General features: G+C 38.7%; 1 long non-coding RNA gene across 22 annotated transcripts in view; it reads right to left on the reverse strand.

Annotated features, from left to right (window-relative positions):
• Positions 1-19,044, reverse strand: part of LOC120885488 (uncharacterized) — an 88,229-nt gene extending 69,185 nt beyond the window's left edge. For 14 of the 22 annotated variants that reach the window (XR_013436795.1, XR_013436768.1, XR_013436793.1 and 11 more), the window contains exons 1-3: positions 18,938-19,044; positions 18,315-18,392; positions 18,093-18,228 (exon numbers count right to left, since the gene is read on the reverse strand). This is a non-coding gene — a long non-coding RNA (uncharacterized LOC120885488). The remainder of the gene's footprint in view (positions 1-18,092; positions 18,229-18,314; positions 18,393-18,937) is intronic. The other 8 variants (XR_013436757.1, XR_013436809.1, XR_013436800.1 and 5 more) reach the window with 6 other exon arrangements.
• Between the last annotated feature and the right edge of the window lie 333 nt (positions 19,045-19,377).

Genomic DNA, 19,377 nt, shown 5'->3' on the forward strand with positions numbered 1-19,377 from the left:
AAACACCTAAGGTAGGCTAGGCTAAACTGGACATTCCATAGATTAGGAGAAGTAAGTGCATTTTCAACTTATGATATTTTCATCTTTTGATAGGTTTGTCAGGATGTAACCCCACTGTAAGACAAAAATAATCTGTATACATAAAAACCTTAATCTAGCTTACACTAACAGAAACATGCTGGATGGGTATTGAGTAACCACCTATTGAAAGAAAAGCTGTGAAAGGAAGCTCAGGAAATAGGCAGAAACAGAGAGAGTTGGAGGAACAAGAATGGAACCAATGTCATGCCACAGGAATAGCCTGGCTCAGGTAGAGTTGTCACTGTCAACGCACCCTGCCTATGAAGTCCAAGATCACCACCAGTACGCCACATTTGAACTCTGAATTCTACTTCAACCCCCAGCAAAATACATTTTTGCACCACTTATTTCAGATTCAGAGCCCAAAATGGGGGCATCTGATTGGCTTAAGTTAGGCAGCGGCAAATACTCTAGTTTTTGTAAGTCAGAGAGAAACTATCTGACTTTCTGCATAGAGTTTGGAATTCCACCTCCCACCAAGACTCACTCAGAGGTGGATTCTTGCAGCCTCAGATGCCAAGCCATCAATAATACCAAAGTAATAAATCTTTACTACAGTTCCCCGCTCTGACTCCTCACCATCTTTATAGGTACCACTCTCCATGTTTACAATTTCAAAACTTGTGTTCAAATGTTTATATCTACCATGTGCAAGTAATTGACACTCATTTCCTTAGTAAAACCAGTCTCAAGAGTTGGTGAACACAGGGACTGGGGTTGTGGCTCAGTAGTAGAGCACTTTCCAAGCATGTGTGAGGCACTGGATTTGATTCTCAGCACCATCTAAAAAGAAAGAAAGAAAATAAAGGTATTATGTCCATCTACAACTAAAAATTTAAAAAAGAAAATGGGTGTACCCAGAAGCAATCCAAGAATTTCTAGATGATATCCATTTTTCCTCAGCTGTATCTCAGTCCCATACTGATTTTTGCAATTTTACAAGCTAACATATCCTATATACAACAATAAAAAAGGTAGGAAAGTAATATCTGTATGTCTATATCTAGATATAGATATATAGATATGTATCACAGCAAGAAAAGAAATTTGAGTAAATATTGTAGTCTTCTTTTTCCTCAGCTTGTAATGGTAGCAAACATATTATAGATAATAAAAAGAAATCTAAACCAAATATATTTAATCAAATATATTTGTTCTACAGAAATATGAGAACTGCCCTCCATATAATAAAAGCAATTCAAAGCAGACAACCTGCCACAGGCTAACCGTTTTCAGGTACTGTATTAGAGTTTCACAATGTCAAACTGGGCATTGCGAAGTGGTCACCTTTGTGAATAAAAGTGCATCAATTTATCTGATCATTAAGAACTCCCTTTGGCCAGGGTACATGCCTATAATCCCAGCTACTCTGGAGGCTGAAGCAGGAGGATTACAAATTTGTGGCTAGCCTCAGCAACTTCGCAAGATCCTAAGCAACTTAGTGAGAACTGTCTCAAACTATAAAGGACTGAGGATTGAGCTCAGTGGAAGAACACTCCTGGGTTCAATCATGGTGAGCAGCCTCTTGGAACACAAATATTCTCTCACATTTTGTTCATTCGGGGAAGCCAGCGTATAGGACTCTTCTCCAAACCTCCTGCCTCTGTCTTCTGGTAGTGCTCCTTTCAGATCCCTAAACCTAGGCCAACTCCCCTGACGCAGTGCACCTGAACCTTCTTTTCTCAGGTTGCTCTCTCTCCATGAAGTACTGCTCAAAACTGCCTGTCAGGAGAATCTGTCTTCCACGAGGTCCTTTGGGTACGTAAGTGAAACCTCTGCACCAGCCTATTTCTGTTCAATGCAGAGCATTGGGCCCTGTTTGATTTGGTAGAAAATGGCAGAAAGACTTCTACCATTTTTCAGTTTCATTTCTGAGCATCAGAAACATGATATCCTTTTAAAGATATGTTACATCTATATCTATAAATATATTTTATCTATAGTATATTTGTAGATGCTCAGGGAGAGGCCTTAGAGTGCACCTGGCCTGGCCATGCCCTGACCATTATTTCCTTTAAGGCCACACACAGCCCTCAGTTAAGGCCATTCACATGAGGCACCCATGACTGGCCAACTAGCTGGCCATAATATCCTCAACAGGGGAATATTTGAGACCCCCGATGTTTCAGGTCCCACAGGCCCAGGTGTTTATTATATTATTTTAAAATCCTACATTTTATCATGTTGGATTTTCCAGGAAGCATATCTGAGAAGGAAATTAATGGCTACAGGGTCTGTCAGAAAAATGCTCTTGAAATAAACACTTTTGAAAGGGAAGAGAAAGATACAGCACTGGGCCAGAAGAAAATCAGGACTGTGATGTTGAATCAGTGAAGACTGTAGGGACCCTGGTGGAAAGTCGGATGCTGAGATGGCTACTCAAGGCTGTCTTCAGCTGGACCAAAGGGCACCTGGGCTTCAACACTGAGTTTTCCCTGTCAATACTTGGCCTATATTTAGATTTCACAAAGTAGTTTAAAAAGTAGGTCCAAGTCACATACTCACATTACTACAAACATACTTCCAAGTTTTACAACAACTAAATTTTATCAACTTTTAAATTTAAATCAAGGAAAATTAAATCAAATTAGAAGTTCATTTCCTCAATCACACTAGCTCCACTTTGGTGCTCAACAGGCACATGTGATAAATGTTGTTCTACATTGGACAGAACAGGCTCATCCTATAAAAATCATGTGCACCTATTCCTTATACTGAAAAGGATATAGTTTTGGTCTCTAAGTAACTCAATCTCCTCATGTTTACCTTGGGACTAATAATGCAAAGCACACATACACACCATTTCTAATCACCAACAACCAACTTATGAAGACAAATGTACACAGGTGCCCATTTCTGCCACAAAGCTTTCAGAGACTCCATGGGCTCAAAAATTAAAAAAAGGAGAAGAAACTGAAAAGTAAAGACAGACTAGAGGAGCTGACCATGTGTGTTAGTCAGCTTTACATCACTGTCACCAAAAGACCTGATAAATACAACTTAGAGGAGAAAAGTGATTTGGGCTCATGGTTTCCGAGGTTCAATCCAGAGTCAATCAGCTCCACCACACTGGGCCCAAGGTGAGGCAGTGGATCATGGCAGAAAGGCTAGGTAGAGGAAAGCTGGGAACAGAGAGAGAGAGAAGGAGGAGCCAGGAAGACAAGGTAGAACCCCCCAAAGGAATGCCCCAGTGACAAAGTTCCTCCAGCCACACCCTACTGCCCACAGCCACCAGGAGGTTAGTTCGTATAAATTATGAAACTATCAAATGTGTTAGCCCACTATTCAGGTGACAGGTCTCATAATCTAATCCTTTGACATCTGAACATTCCTGCATTACCACAGGTGGTTTTAGGAGACAACTCACTTAGAAACCATATCACCATGGAAGAGACTTAAGCAGTGTCACAGGCAACACTGGCTTACCCTAGGATTTTGTCCTAATCCAAAATAGTAATCCCTAAATTCCCCAAACTCAGAATGTCCCACCTCATTTTTATTTTATTTTATTTTGTGGTGCTGGGAATCGAACCCAGAACCTTATACAGGCTAGGCAAATACTCCATCACTGTGTTACACCTCCAGCCTACGCTACTTCATTTTTTTATGGTACTCTAGTTCTACTAATTTCAGAGTCTTCTGCTTCTCTTAAAAAATTCAAACATTTTAAAATACAAGACTGGTCATTCTTTTTTGTAATTGTTTTTAGATATACATGATGGTATGGTGTGTTTTGATATATCATACATACATGGAGTGCAACCCATTCCAATTTAGATCCCATTCTTGTGTTGTGGAGTTACACTGGTCATATATTCATATATGAGCATAGGACGGTTATGTCCAATTCATTCTACTGTCCATATAAATTATTAATTAATTCTACTGTCTTTCCTATTCCCATCCCCTCTCCCTTCCCTTCATTCCTCTTTTTCTAGTTCAATGAACTTCTATACTTCCCCTCACTATCTCCCTTGTTATGGGTTAGCATCTATATATCAGAGAGAATATTTGGCCTTTGGTTTCTTGGGACTGGCTTATTTCACTCAGCATGCTAGTTTCCAGTTTCATCCATTTACCAACAAATACCATAATTTCATTATTCATGGCTGAGTAACATTCCATCGTATATACATACACCACATTTTCTTTATCCATTCATCTATTGAAGGGCACTTAGGTTGGTTTTATAGCTTGGCTGTTGTGAATTGAGCTGTTGTAAACATTGATGTGTCTGCATCACTATATTATACTGATTTTAAATCCTTGCGTATAAGACAAGGAGTGGGATAACTATGTCAAACGGGAACTCTGAAAGAAAATGGATGCCAGCCAAGAATATTATACCCAGCAAAATTAAGCCTCAGATTTGACAATGAGATAAAAGCCTTCCATGATAAACAAAAGCTAAAAGAATTCACAACTAGAAAGTCAGCACTACAAAACACACTCAATAAAGTACTTCACGAAGATTGTCAGTCATTCTTATCTTAGAGATTGTTTGGTCAAATGGTTTTGCTCTTAACACCTAGCTGTGTTCAATAATGAACTCAATATATTTCACAAGCATAAAACAAATATTAATATGAGATACTTCCTGGGGTGAGCACATCTGGATATGGCACCTCCATTGGGAGCATAGAGCAAGGTAGGAATGCTAGGGGTCCTAGAAAGCTGGAGAAGGGGTGTCAGCAAGTGGGGTGGGAACAGGGAGGCTGCCCCAGAAATGTCACTGAGCTCTGACCTATAGCATAAAGAACAAAAGGGACACTTTCTTTCTTCATCTCCTTGTTGCTTTCTTCCTTCTGCTCTTCCTCTTTCCCTATCTTCTTTCTCCATCATCTTCCTTCATCTTTCTCATCTCCTCCTTTTCTTTCTTCTCCTGCCCCTACCAACTCTACTCACCTCTACTGAGGCTCTCAGCTCCCACTTATAAGGAATCAGACCAGTATCTGAGACAGTACACATCTCAGCTACATATCGACTTACATTTCCTTTGTTTGTTTGTTTATTTGTTTGTTTTGGGGGGGACTGTCTTGGGGACCTCACGCTGCATGTAGTATTATTTTTTTAAGCAGATGAGTTCCTGTTCCAAGCCACTCTCTGCAGTTTCCTGTGTGTAGACTCTGGAACACAGTGCCCACATCAAAGCTCACTAAACATTACTTCATTATAAATAGATTAAAGTGTGAAAATTCTTTGATTTAAGTGTATTGCTTCACAGAGAAACAAACAATAGCATCGACTTAGCTGCCAGGTTGAGAATAGACTGCAATTAAAACATTCATCCATCAACTCAGAAGACACCTTTGTTATAACAACAAAAAATCTTCCCAGTAGCTGGAGGCCATGTGTTAAATAAACTAGAAGAAATATTTCCAGCAGGAAATGCCAGCTTTTCCCAGCTAAGTCTGACAACTTGATGAGTTTTGAAACTTGATCTAAAGTCAGTTTCATACTTATAAATGGGAAGTTATTTTCCTAATTGTGACACATGAAAGTATAAAAATGTCACATTTGAATTTGACCATGTTCCTTGGTTGAATTTTCAAGTTAATTAAGAATTGTCTCCAAGTAATTTGTTTAAAGTGTTGGGTTAGTGTTTTTTTTTTCTTTTGTCCAAATATCCATCCATTCCTTTGTTTTGGGGAGAAAGGGTTTGTTTTGTTGGTTTATGTTTACTGTTACTATTGATAGCATAGATAAAAACAGTTAAAACAATCATTGAAAGAAAAATTTTCCTGCAATTTCACCAACTCTACATCTCAAAATGCTTTTATCTCTTTATAATGGGAACTTCCATCTGGGTATAGGTGGAGGCTATCACACACACTGATGTCATTAATAATTCAATTATGCAAACAAGCCTTCCTCAAATATGAACAGATATATTACCAGTCTTCACACTTTATCATTGAAGAAATAAGTAAAGTGTAGTTAGTGTGCAGTCAGAGCACAATTCTCCATGAGTTCAGCCATGACCTTTCTTTCTGCTCACTGACGAGCATCCTGGGGTCCCAGGAAGCCCTTTTCTACCTCCCTGCCAACTGCCATTTCCAGATGGTAGAATCAGGTACCAGAATCAAGGAGAGTTGCTTCAGCTTTGGAGCTGAGGCCTCCTGCTCATCAGCAATGCAATTATCTTTGAAAATTTACATGTGGCACAGAAAAACTGTAGTAAACTGGGAAGTGCTAAAGTGGATTCTGCCAATCAAAGTGAAATGACATCTGGCCTTAGCCCAACGGAGCCCTCCTTTGCACTCACAGAATGGACTTGCCGAGCCTTGCTGCACTCATTTACTGCGTTGACCCTTGAACCAATTAGTAATAATGGGTTCCCTCCAGCATAGGCCACATTAACAAAGGGCCAAAAAGAGGAGAGCCCACGGCCCACCACAATCTTACGTATACACACTGGGTGCTTAACAACTGTTCACTCTTATCTCTGTGCAGAAAGGCACACAATTAATAAGCTCAATAAATTATCCCAAGTAAATTATCCCAGTAGCCACAATTCAGTTTAAAAAAAAAATTGTCAGCAGCCCAGAAACCTCCCTAGAGTCCCTCTTCTTCCCAAAGGTAAACACCACCCTAATTTCTAAACCACAGTTTATTCAGTTTTATAGCCATGCACCTCACACAAGGGAGACATCAAATGTTTAATCTAGCACCATAATTTAGATTTGCCCATGTTTGAACTTTATTTAAATGGAATTGTGAGATTACCCATGTTGAAGCATGCAGTCACAGTTGATTTGGTTTTTTTTACCCCTGTATTCAATTGCATGAATATATTTTCATACCTACTGTACCTCTTCTGGTGAAAAACATTTGGATTGTTTGCAGTTGTAAGCTATTTTTAAAATGCAGCAATGAACATGCTCTTACAATGAGCATGCTCAATAGACATGTGTATACATTTCTGTTGGCTATATATCTAGAAGTGAACTGCTAGGTCCTAAGACTCGAATATCTAACTTCATTAGAAATTGCCGATCTTGCTGGGCATGGTGGTGCCTGCCTGTAATCCTAGCAACTTGGGAGACTGAGGCAAGATAATTGCAAGTTCAAGGCCAGCCTCATCAAATTAATGATACCCTCAGCAACTTAACAAGAACCTATCTCAAAATAAAAAATAAAAAAGGCTGGGTATGTGGCTCAGTGGCTAAGCACCCCTAGGTTCAGTCCCCAGCACCCCTGCCAAAAAAAGAAAAGAAATTGCCAAACTTTCTCAAAGTGGGGTATCAATCTGAATTCCTACCAGGGAATTCTGAGAACTTAATGGTTTCACAACCTTAATTACACCTGATATTATCAGTCTTTGCAATGTTAGTCTTTCTGACAGGATATAAGGGTATTTCACTATGCCTTTCATTTAAAATTCCAGACCACTAACTTCCAGACCACCACTCTTTCAAGGGTTGGAGATATAGCTCAGTAGAGTGCTTGCCTGCATGCACAAGGCCCTGGGTTCAATCCCCAGCACCACACACACACACACACACACACACACACACACACACACACACAGAAGCTTTTCATACATTTAGAGGACATTGAATATGCTCATTTGTGAAGTTCCTTTTAAAGTCTTAGTTCCCTTTTTTTATTCAATTGGGTTCTTTTTCTCATTGATATGAGGACATTTTTCTATATCCTACACCTGTCTGTAAGTGTCCAATACACATTGTCTCTTCCCATGTGACTTGCCTTCCAAATCTCAGTGGTGTCTTTTGATGAGCAGGAGATCCTAATGTTATAGTCCAACTTATCAATCTTTATTTTATGGTTAATGCATTTTATGTTCTGTTTATTTTTGTCTACCCAAGGTCATGGGGACACTTTCAACTGCAATCTTCCAGAATTGTTTTACTTTTCATGTTCAATCTACAATCCACCTGGAATTTATGTATGCTATGAAGATGGTTGAGATGGTTTTATTCCAAATAGCTATCCAATTGGCCCAGTACCATTTATTCAAAACACCATCTTTTCCTATTGCTCTAACATCTACTTTGTTATAAACCAAGTGTTCATCCAGACCTGATTCTGAGCTCTGTTTCTAGCTCTATTCCATTTGATTTTTTAAAATTTTTTTTAGTGAAGGAAGTTATACTTGTACTAATATACTACTTTGTTTTAAATAACCAAAATTAAAATAAGACTTTTAATCCACTAAAATAAGTCTTCCAGGCTGGGGTTATGGCTCAGTGGAGAGTGCTTGCCTAGCATGTGTGAGGCACTGCGTTCGATTCTCAATACCGCATATAAATAAATGAATAAAATAAAAGTTCATCCATGACTAAAAATATATACATAAAAAATTTTAAAAATAAGTCTTCCAACTTTCTTCTTCTTAAAGATTATATTGGTTATTCTTGGCCATTTGAAATCTCATATAAATTTTAGAATCAAGCTTGTCAATTTCTACCAGAATAGCTGCTGGGATTTTAAATAAGACTGCACTGAATTTATAGATCAATTTACAGAGAATTGACATCTTTATTAAACTGAGTTATTCAGTCCATAAACATGGCCTATCTCTCCATTTACTTAGGTTTTAATTAGTTTCTGTCAGCAATGTTCTGTAGTTTTCACTGTGGAGGTTTTTACACATCTTTCATCAGATTACTAATATTTGATATGTTTTGATGTTATTGTAAGTGACAATTTTTTAATTTTTTTAAATTTTCTAATTCTTTGGTTCTGAAATTAAGAGATATAATTTGTTTTTCCACATTAACATTACAGCCAGTAAACTTACTAAATTCATTTTCAAATGCCATTAGTTTACAAATTCTTTTGTTTCCTATATACACAGTTATGTCGTCAGTAAATAACAAGAGTTCCAATTCATTTACCCTTAATTTTTTTTTCATTACCTTCTTACACTGCCTGGAATCTCCAGTACCTTGAGGACTAGAAGTGATGTTAATAATAAGCATATTTGTCTCATTCCTAGTTCCTGAATGAAAACATTCAATATTTCACTACCATGTATGATATTGGCTGTTTTTGTACATAACTTCTGTCTGATTAAAGACATTCTTTTCTATTCTTAGTTTTCTAGAAAGGTTATCACTATAAGTATTAATGAAGTGTTGAATTATATCAGATTATTTTTCTAAATTGTTGAGATAATTGTATGATCTTTCTCCTTTATTTTGTTAATGATATGAATTATACTGATTTGGGGAAGCAAAACCAACATCATGTAGAATATAGTCACAATGTATTTTCCTTTTTATGTATTACTGGATTTAATTTTCTAATATTAAGATTTTTAATCCTAAGGTTTGGGGTACTTCTGTTGATAAGAGAGATTGATCTGCAACAGTTTTTTTCTTGTTGGTAAAGAACTTTTCAGGTTTTGCATTCATTAAATTAGTTGGAAGATGTCTTCTTTCTATTCTCTAGAAGAATTTATGTGAGTGTTTGAAAGTAATTTGAAACTTTGCTGAAGAAGCTACCTGGGCCTCTACTTGTCTTTATGAGAAGTTTTTCTTTATGGATTCAATTTCTTTGATGGCTATGGACTATTCAGATTACTTCTTTTGTGTCATTTTTGGTCAATTTTTTTCTAGAAATTTATAAATTTCAATCAAGTCATCAAACTTGTTGGCATAAAGTAGTTCATTATATCCTTTTATCTTTTGAATATCTGTTAATAATTGTTTCATCTTTTCATTCCTGATCTCAATCTGTGTAATTCATGTCATTAGCAAAGCATCGTGCTTTCTCTCCTTGTGATTGACCTTGCTAAGGGTTTACCAATTTTATCTCTTTTTTAAAAAGATTAAATTTTTTTTAAAAGATTAACTTTAAAAAGTTAATCTAGGGCTGGGATTGTGGCTCAGTGGTAGAGCGCTCGCCTGACACAGGTGGGACCCGGGTTCGATCCTCAGCACCACATAAAAATAAAATGCATTGTGTTGTATTCATCTACACCAAAAAATAAAATATTAAAAAATATTTTTTTAAAAAAAAGTTAATCTACTCTTAACTTTGGTGCATTCTTCCTTCTGCATGTAATGGGCCCAACTTGCTATCATTTTCCTACTGTTGAGGTGGATTGAGATTATTTTTCAGTCTTCTTTCTCTCCAAAAACATACATTTGTATGTAAATTTGTTCTTAAGCATGATTTTAGCTGCATCAAATTGCAGTATGTTATATTTTAATTGTCATTTGGGTAAAAATGTTCTTTTATTTTCATTGTTAATTTCTTCAATCCCTGGGTTATTTAGAAGTATATGACTTAATCTCCAAACATCTTTTAAGGATTTTCTAGTTACCTTTTCTAGATAAGGTAACTTGATGAGAAAGAGATCCTAATGTTATAGTTATCGATCTTTATTTTATGGTTAATGCATTTATGTTCTGGTTCTTTTATTTTTATTTATAATAATTATAATTTATTATAATTAGAGAATATAATCTATATTACTTAAGTCCTTTGAAGTTGAATACGATTTGTTTTATTTACCAGGATAGAGTCAGTTTTAGTAATTGTTTCCTTATGCACTTGAAAAGAATGTGCATTCTGGAGTTATGGAGTCACAGGTTCTCTACCTGTTAGGTCAAGTTTGTAAATCATGCAGCTTACTAATACATTGTGTGCTTGTTATATCAGTTACTGAGAGAAATGTGTTAAAATTGTTCATTGTGAATTTATCCAATTCTCCTATCATCATTATTATTTTGGGGGTGCCAGGGATCAAACCCAGGGCCTCACACATGCTGGGTAATCACTCTATCACCAAACTAAGTCCCTAGCCCCTCTCCTATTATTTTTGTCATTTTTTACTAGCATTCTAGCCAATAAAATATACATGAAAGAACTTTAAGGTATAAAAATGGAAAGGCAGAGACAAAATTAAACCTGTTTGCAGATGACATTATTGTTTACTTAGAAAACTCAAGGAAATTTAATTTTTTAAAAGACTAATAAGAATAATAAGGAAATTCAGTAATATTGCGCGGTAGAATGCTAATACAGAGAAGTCAATGTTAGAAGCTAACAGATTATAATAGATTCGTGTACATTAGTAAAAAATAACAAAAAATACTTAGGAATAAATTTAACAATAAACTTATAAGACATATACTTCAAAATTTGTTTTAAATATTCCAGAAGGAAACAACAGAACACATAAACAAGGGAGAAAGCATACCATAATTTTTAACAAGATGCCTCAATGTCGTCTTCCTTTCTTATATCAAAAATATGCTGATATTTCTACTTTGATCTTTAACTTTATCCATAATCTCAAGAATCCTGCAAATGTTCTTTTTTAAAACTGGATAAAGGAGGGCTGGGGTTGTAGCTCAATGGAAGAGCACTTGCCTAGCATGGGTGAGGCACTGGGTTCGATTCTCAGCACCGCATACGAATAAATAAAGTCCATTGACAACTAAGAAAATAAATTTAAAAAAATAGATAAAGGAATTCTGAAGTTCATATTAAGAAATAAGCAAACAAAATTCCCAAAGGAAGCTCTAAGAAAGAAGATCAAAGAAAGGAGGTTTACAGATATAAAAATATTCTACCAAAACTCAGTAATTAAAACAACAGAGTACTGGTTCATAAATAGATAAAGCATTAGAAAAGAAAGAAAAATACAGAAAAAGGACACAAATACCACCATAGCAGAGAAAACAGACTACCACACAGAGAATAGTGGCCCAGCGAGCTGCCATATTGAAAGTGCTAATGTTGAACTCGTGTCTCTCCGTGTTCCATGAGATATGCCAATGGATCAAATCTCTAATATAAAAAATAATAATAAAGGAAGTAAATGAATATATGGGACAATTTTGCATAATCTCAGAATACAGAGGGCGGTTAACTCCCCCAATTCTGAAATCATGAAAAAAATTGATAAATTCAACTATGTAAAAGGAATTTTTAAACCTCTACATAACAAAAGTAAGCCTCACCAGAATTTAAAAAAAGACAAATGACAAACTATGAAACATAATTATAACTCATCACAGACACAGTATAGTTTTCTTAATATGTAAAAAGCTTTAGAAGTAGATAAGAAAAAAGCCAATAACCCTCAAACAATAGATAAATGTTACGAACAATTCAAAGGATATTCAAATCATTCTTAAATATATTTTTAAATGCTCTATTTCACTCATAATAAGATGCATGAAAATAAAAACTACCCTAAGATACCATTTTCCCCATAAAATTGGCAAAAAACCCAAATTTGATAGCACATTCTGTTGCCAAAGCTGTGGAAGCAGGCATTCCCGTACCTTGCTGGTGGGAGTAAAAATTTGCACAATCCATATGGATGGCAATTTAGTAATAGCTATCAAAAATTATAAATGTATGTACTCTTGGATCCAGTAACTCTACTTTGGGGAATTTGTCCTACAGATATATTTGCATATCTACAAAATGGCATGTATACCATTTATTTATTGCAACATTGCAATCAACAGAGAAAAATGAGGAGAAAAAAAACCTAGATACTTGTCAATAGGGGATAGATTAAATAAATCCAGCAGAGTATTTTGTAACTGTATGAAGAAATAAGAAATCTCTTTATATATTGATACAGAAAGCTCACTGATATATTAAATGAATAAAGCAAGGTACAGAGTGGTGGGTATAACATACTAACATTTATATTACAAAAAGGGGAAAACATTACATTTGTATTGTTGTTTATATTTGTTTTATATTTATTTTCAAAATAAATCTCTGAGAGGGCAAACAAAAGACTAAAAGCAGTGGTCAGTTGGCTATCAGGACTGGAAATTGGAAACAAGAATAACCCATGTGAAAGAGAATTTTTTTGCTGCACGATTTTTTTCATACTTTTGGTGTTTTGCCATGTGTATGTATTAGTATTCAAAAAATTTTTTAAATAACTTAAATGAAAGTACCATCCTAACAATACTATCAAATATGTCTCATGCCACATATAGCTTAAATACTGTAACTCCACCAAAGCTCTCTGTGCCATGAGTACTAGGTACATCAGTTAGAATGGTTTTGACTGTAAGTGCAAAAAGGCTTTAGGACAAACTTATTATCCCAATTATCAAAATATCCTAAGTCAGACTGTCCCAGAGCCAGAATTGCCTCTGCAATTTCAAGCATCACATAAAGACCAGATCACTTAACTGTCAAAATGGACAATGTCTATGTCCTCCTGTCCATTACCCTTAAGTTCCCCAACAGATTTCCTCTGTGGTCTAGTTTGCCAGTGGTGTGTAGCATGTCCATACCTGAACTGCAGCAGACATGGCACATAATGGCTGACATATATGGAGCACTTCATATGTACCAGTTCTTACTATCATAAGAATTTTACATACATGAACTCATTTACCCTGCAAAGATACCTATCAGGGAGGTAGTAATATAACCACTTACAGATGAGGAACTGAGGTCAAAAAGATTAAAGAACTTGTCAGAGTTGACAGTAAGTGGTGGAAATGAGATCCACAATGTCAGTGATCTCTAGTATCCTGTATGTTACCTGAAATGAGTCTTTGGTGTCTATAGTAGGTAGTTGATTCCATCCACAAGGAAGAGGGACATACAATTATTGTTTCTGTCTATAAGCAGTGTTTCTTCTCAGGAACAAATTGTTCAAATGGCAACCTTTGACTGACATACACCAAATCATCAGTAGCTAATTGCAAACATTCTCACATGTTCTCTTGAGACCTGTGTCCCAATCCTTGGGTAGAAAGAAACCAAGATAATGCCTGAGATCTTTCTAGAAGGAATGGCGGCAGCAGCTCCACTAGAGAAATTTCTAACCCATGGTCACTGTGCCTACAGGGGACATTGCTGCAATGCGCACCAGGGAATAGAGGTGCTTCTTCCCACGGGAAAGATAGTAACAGGGGACCCCCTGTGGAAAACCCCTGGGTACTTTCACTGGCGGTCACATACCATGGTTTAACTGCAGCACGAGTTTCCATGTTTCTTTCTGCCCAGGCAGAAGTGGTGCTGGGCAATGGACCCCGCATTTCACTTATCTCAAAGGAGGTACACCCTCATAATCCAATGAAGGCTTTGGTCTGTGAGAAAACCAGCCATGTCTCTGTTTCACAAATTCCCCAGCCAACTGCACCGCTGGTGATAAAGTTATCACTGGGCATTTTCCTATTTCAGAGTTTTCCAACTTCTTCATGCCTCATTTGTCTCTTGAAAGCCCCATATTGTAAACTATGTCTAAAATTTTTTTTAAAAAATTAAAAAGCTTCCATCTTCTAGGACTTTGCAGCAGCTAACTCTGCCCTCGGGTGCTAAAAATATTGGGGTTTTATTCTCCTGTCATTAATCCAGTAGTTTTTTCATGTATTCCTCTTTTCATTGAGTCAGAGATACAGTGAGTCAGTTTCCTCACCTCCCAGGCACATCGCCCAGGGAAGGGGGTGGATATATTCTTAGCCTGAGAGCACTTTACTCTGTCTTATGTAAATCCCCTGGAGGGAGATGACTATGATGGAGAGGAGACCAGCATGAGCAGTGTTGGCAAGAGAATGAAGCCCCTGAACAATGAACCGAGCTCCCAGTGGAACACTCTGGCTGCCTGCAGATCTGAACAGAGCTGTTGGCCTGTGGAGAGGAGTAAGCAGAAGGGAGGAATTCCTCTCCAAGTTTCCTCCCTCAGAGGTATCAGAACAGTGGATCCAGTGGACTCTGTGTCTTCTCCTAAGCCTGAGGGGCATGGCCTTGCCCAGGAGGACTCCCAAGCAGAATCGTAAGAACAAGATGGAGTGTGTCTTGCTGGCCAACACAACCAACTTTCCTCAGGCTGCAAAAAGGCCATGGTCATGTTCAGCCCATAATGTTATAGATTTGCATTTCCCAGAGCCAAGAGAGCCTGTGCAGTCCGGTGGAGCCATCTGCCTCTGCTGGTTACGTGCAAAAAAGGGCAAAGATCTCAGAGTCTTGTCCACCTTCTGAAAAGCCCCCGGCAGGCTCTATAGCAGCTGCTTTCACAACGCTTCTCTCTGGTGTGGCCGCTGACCGTGGCCAAGTCACATCACCTCCTCCGGGCCTCCATAGCCCCTCGTTGTGAGTGAGGAGTAGATTCTGACCTCCGTAATCCTGTCCAGTTCTGAAGTTCCAAGCTTCAGAAGAAGACATCACTTCCCATTTGGAGGGTGAAAGTGCCTTATGTCCCACCCTGCCTTGGTTTCAGATTCCTTCACTTTCCCTACACAGCCCAACGCAGAATCTAGAGGAGATCTGAGGGAGACCCTCTCACGAAGACTGCAACAGTTTCCTCACCCTCAGGATGCCAAGATATTCAAGGGATTATTTAGAGTGTGATAGGCCAAATAATGTCCCCAAGATGTTCACTCCCAAATCCCTAAATCTGTGAATGTGTTACATTAATCACAAAAGGGACTTTGAAGGTAAAATGAAGGTTTTTAATCTGTAACCTTAAAATGGGGAAATTATCCTGGCTTATCCAGGTGGGTCCAATCTAAGCACATGAGGTTTTGCCAGAAGAGTATTTTCTTCAGCAGAAAGGAAAAATCAAAAGAGGTTTGAATCATGAAAGGACTTGAGGGGCCACATGGAAAACATGAGATGGAAAAGGGGCAGGCATCGCGAGCAAATAACCAGCCCTTGGCTGGCAGTCACCAAGGAACTGGAGACCTCAGTCTTGCAACCACAAATGAATTCAGCCACAACCTGGATGAGCTTGCAAACAAATTCATTCCCAGAACTTCCAGAAAGAATCTGACACCTGAGAGATTGAGCAAAGGACCCAGCTGACCATGGTTTACCCACACTTCGGATTTAGAACTGCAGGAAACAAATCGGTACTGTTTTAAGTCACTAAATTTATGGTAATTAATTTGCTAGAGCAGCAATAGAAAATGGATATACAGATGTCTCTGGCAATTGCATTACTTTAACATGAAAGATTTGTCATTTGGAACACCTCCGGCATCTGGCAGTTGGATGGCAAAGCCTGGCAGAGAGGGGTCTGTGCTGTTCCTGGATACTAATCTCTGTCTTGCTTCTGGGAGGGAAGAAAAAGGGAGGAGGAAGAAAGGGAAGAGGAGGAAAAAAGGGAGGGAGGTCAAAAGGAAGGGAAAGAACTGGTTCTGATATTGTTACTTGTAATTCTCACAGACCTCTAATCCCCAACACCCTCCTTCATAATTAAGAAACTTGAAGTTGGGACCATGGCCATATGGAAGAATTGGGGCTAAGGAATGCCCTGAAGATGTTTTGGAATCCAGAAACTTAAATATCTGCAGAAAACATCCTGTGAGGCCCTTTGGCTGTTGAGATGCAAATGACCCAAGCTGGCTGCCAAGTGTCACCCAGGGGGCCCAGCTGGTGTAGGACTCTGGGCCTAGCTCCATTCTTAAATCTCCCTCCCCTACCACCATGATGGCAGATCACTCAGGTCACACCCAGAGTCTGCTCAGGAGATGCATGGTGGGGATTCTTTCTCTCTCTTTTCCTTCCCCTTTCTTTTCTTCTTTTTCTTCTCCCTCTTCTCTTCCTCCTCCTGTTCCTTTCCTCTCACCTCCCTTTCAAGTTCCAAAGTGAATAATGAAATGAATCCTGCCCTCTTTAGCTCTCCTTTCTCCTATGTCCTTTCAACGCAATATAGTAAGATTATTCCTCATAAACAGGAAAAGGAAAGAAGATAAAGTTTGAGTTCATCCAAAAGTCATCTTTCTCTAGCTCTGGAAAGTCCTCTCATGCCTACATGGGGTCATGCAATTCCACTCACCGTCCCCCCCTCTTGTTCCCCTCCTAGCAAGCTCCCATTGCTAGCATAGGCTCTAGGGAGGCAGACAGCTGGGGAACAAGACCAAGGGTGGCCATGAATAATCCACCACAGGGAAAAACACTTGTGATCATCAGGAGTCTAAAGGCCCTGAGAATCCAGGAGTTCTTCCCATATGCCAGAATAATGATAATGACTGAACTCATTCTCCAAATGACCCTCTGAGCATCCAGCAGGGTGACTCTATTATAAAAGTCAACATGCAAAGATTAGGAATCCATGATCCATGATCCAGGCCTGTGTTTCAGTGGATGATTTGCTCATGAACATCACAGAGAGAAGAAATATGTAATACAGATTCAGGGGCTAATGGAGATCATTTTCCTAGATGCTCCCTGCCCACTTCATAATTGCATCCATTTGTCTGTCCAACCATCCTCCAAACCTCACATGCACCCCATATGTGCATAAGCATATGTGTGTGTGTGTGTGTGTGTGTGTGCGCATGCGCCTGCACACACACACACACACATACATACACACATACACACACACTCGTTTTACTCCTGGAACCTCAAGCCACTTCTCATCACCAATTCTAGCCTCTGGTGAGTGACACATACAGTACAGACCAGTCAAAGGATGCTCCTTCTCATACTGGAGTTAGCTTGCCCACCTCAGAGACACCAGGACCAGGCTAGAAGCAGAGCTACAAGCAGGAGAAGGAATCAGGAGACCAAATGGATCCTCCCAGCCAGTCTCATCTGCAGAGGGGAAACCTCTCAGCTTCAGTGTGCCCTTCAGGATCCACTGAACCCTTCCCTGCTCTACAGCGACAACCAGCCCCACTGAACCCAGGGGCCTGGTCTTCTGGTGTGATTTTTACTCCTGAGGCTGGAGGGAAGAACCTGTCCTAGCCTGTGGAAGGAACATTCCCTGATTTGATCATTTTTCCTTTTTCCAGAGCCATCTGTTGAAAACTATTATTCTGCTGAAACACAAGCTGTGGTTTTATTAATTCCTCTCCCTCTTCCAAACCTCATGATACATGCGATCATTTTTCAAAAAGAGAGTTTTAGCATTTAGTCCCTACCCTTTGAAAAACAATATAATAGAAACAAATACTGGGCTAGTGTCATGTGCCAAGCACTGCTCTAAGCACTTCACATTTAATCAACTCAGTGAATCCTCATGACAAGCCTATGAGGAAGATCCTCTTACTGTCTCATCTTACAGCTGAGGACGCTGAGGCAAGGGCAGTTAAGGGACTCACCATGGGCCATAGAGTTGCTAAGTAGAAAATCTGGAATTCAAATCCAGAGAGCATGCTCCAGAGTGCGGGTTTAATTAAATCCTAGCCACTGTGGTTTCAAGGCTCCCAAAAATGTGTCAAAGGAACTGCCCCACCTCTAAAAGATAGAAAGAAATAACGTGAGCCAACAGCACATTGCCATAAGAGAAAAGAAATGTGTGTTCTCTGCAAAGAATTACTCACATATGCACACATGTTTACATCTTCCTGGAAGATGGAACCAAAAGGCAATTGTGGTACTGATTGGTATGGAAGGAATACCTGGGAGAGTAAAAGGATTCAAAGAGAATTACTGTATATTTAATTGAATACTTTATCTCATTGACACCCACATTGTTGTTACCTCAAAATTAAGATAGTTGAAAATCTGGGTCAGTATTTAATCCATAACTGAGAACTATATAACCAATAGCATAATAAACCACCAATTTCAAAATCTCAGTAGCTTACTAAAACAAACTTTTGTTTTTATCTTTCCTGAGTCTGTGGGTCAGCAGGGCTCTGTTCTAAGCTATTTGAGTCGGCTCCAAGTGTCTCTCTGTTTTCTGTACTAAATTCTACTTGGGAAACTTCTATCATGTCCTTCACATGGCAGATGGCAAAAGCCCACGGAGCCAAGCCAAACAGTGAAAGCCCATGTAAAGCTGCTACCAACCTCCTTTGACCTGAGTCCAGTCCAGCTTCAGTGTGGCAGAAAATACACTCTTCCTCCTCGATTGGAAGGGACCAGAGTCACATGGCAAAAGGCATGGGTGTGCAATTATATAACCTGGAAAAAGTAAAGAACTGGGAAGAATCCAACCTACCTTCATAGTGGATCTTCTCCCCAGTGTCTTTCTTCAACTAACAATATCTCAAAGTCAGAAAAACACTAAAGGAGCCTCATCCCTGTGAAGGAGGGGTTTAGGCACCATCTCAGAAGGTCAGGACCTTGAGCTCAAGGCTCAGATTTAGCAAAATCAGAGCTGGACTTGTTGTGAAGTGGCAATGGAGTTGTGGGGTAAAATGAGAAGCCAAGGGAAGTGTGGGGAAGAAAATGGATGCTTTTACATTAACCTGCAATTAAAAACCAAGGATAAGAACTGGACATGGGAGGAAACAACCACAAACATCCTTTGAACAACAAAGAAGATTTATATTAGGAGCTTAGTAATCCTGAATCAGAAAGTCACTAATTATGAGGAGAAATGAGCAGATTTTAGGAGTCCTCTGTTCTTTTTCTACAAAACATAAAGGAACAGAAGAA

The sequence above is a fragment of the Ictidomys tridecemlineatus genome, chromosome 1, assembly GCF_052094955.1.
Source record: "Ictidomys tridecemlineatus isolate mIctTri1 chromosome 1, mIctTri1.hap1, whole genome shotgun sequence".
Classification (NCBI taxonomy): Eukaryota; Metazoa; Chordata; class Mammalia; order Rodentia; family Sciuridae; genus Ictidomys; species Ictidomys tridecemlineatus.